The following is a 568-nucleotide window of genomic DNA, read 5'->3' on the forward strand; positions in this document are numbered from 1 at the left end:
CAGAGACAGAGTGGGGAGCAGAACAGGCAGATCAACGAAGTACACTGCTGAGGGGAGCAGCGGGCGGGTCAGGAGAGGTCTGCAGCGCCCTGTGGTCACCTCCGCGGCAGGCGGGGATCGAACTCATGCGGAAGTGGCCCCAGCTTCTCAGTGCTGTGCCTCAACCCGCTGCGCCACCAGGGAGGGCCTGGTCTTCTTACTTTAAGCATAGGAAAGTGTCTGATGCTGACAGGCCGCTTTTCATATTGCCCTAAGTTCCACAAGAAATGAGAACTTGGCTCAGCTTGGAAGCATTGTAAATGTATATACACTTCTACAGTTTTTCAAAGATAGAGGGTCATTTGCCAAGAAACAACGTTCTAGTGACCTAAAGGGTCTACTTTGATACTAAATATTATGAAGGAAATAGTCACACCTGCCATCTTTGGGGACAGGCCTATTCTTTCGCTTTCTTTTCCTTGTTCTAGAGACATTGAGTGACCTGCCTTTTGAGGCTTAAAAATAGGTTCCCCAACTGGGCTTTGAAATATTTAAAGAACACATTACAAAAATCCCAGATTCTATAAAA

This window comes from Condylura cristata, unplaced genomic scaffold, assembly GCF_000260355.1.
Source record: "Condylura cristata isolate star-nosed mole 26May11 unplaced genomic scaffold, ConCri1.0 scaffold00029, whole genome shotgun sequence".
NCBI lineage: Eukaryota > Metazoa > Chordata > Mammalia > Eulipotyphla > Talpidae > Condylura > Condylura cristata.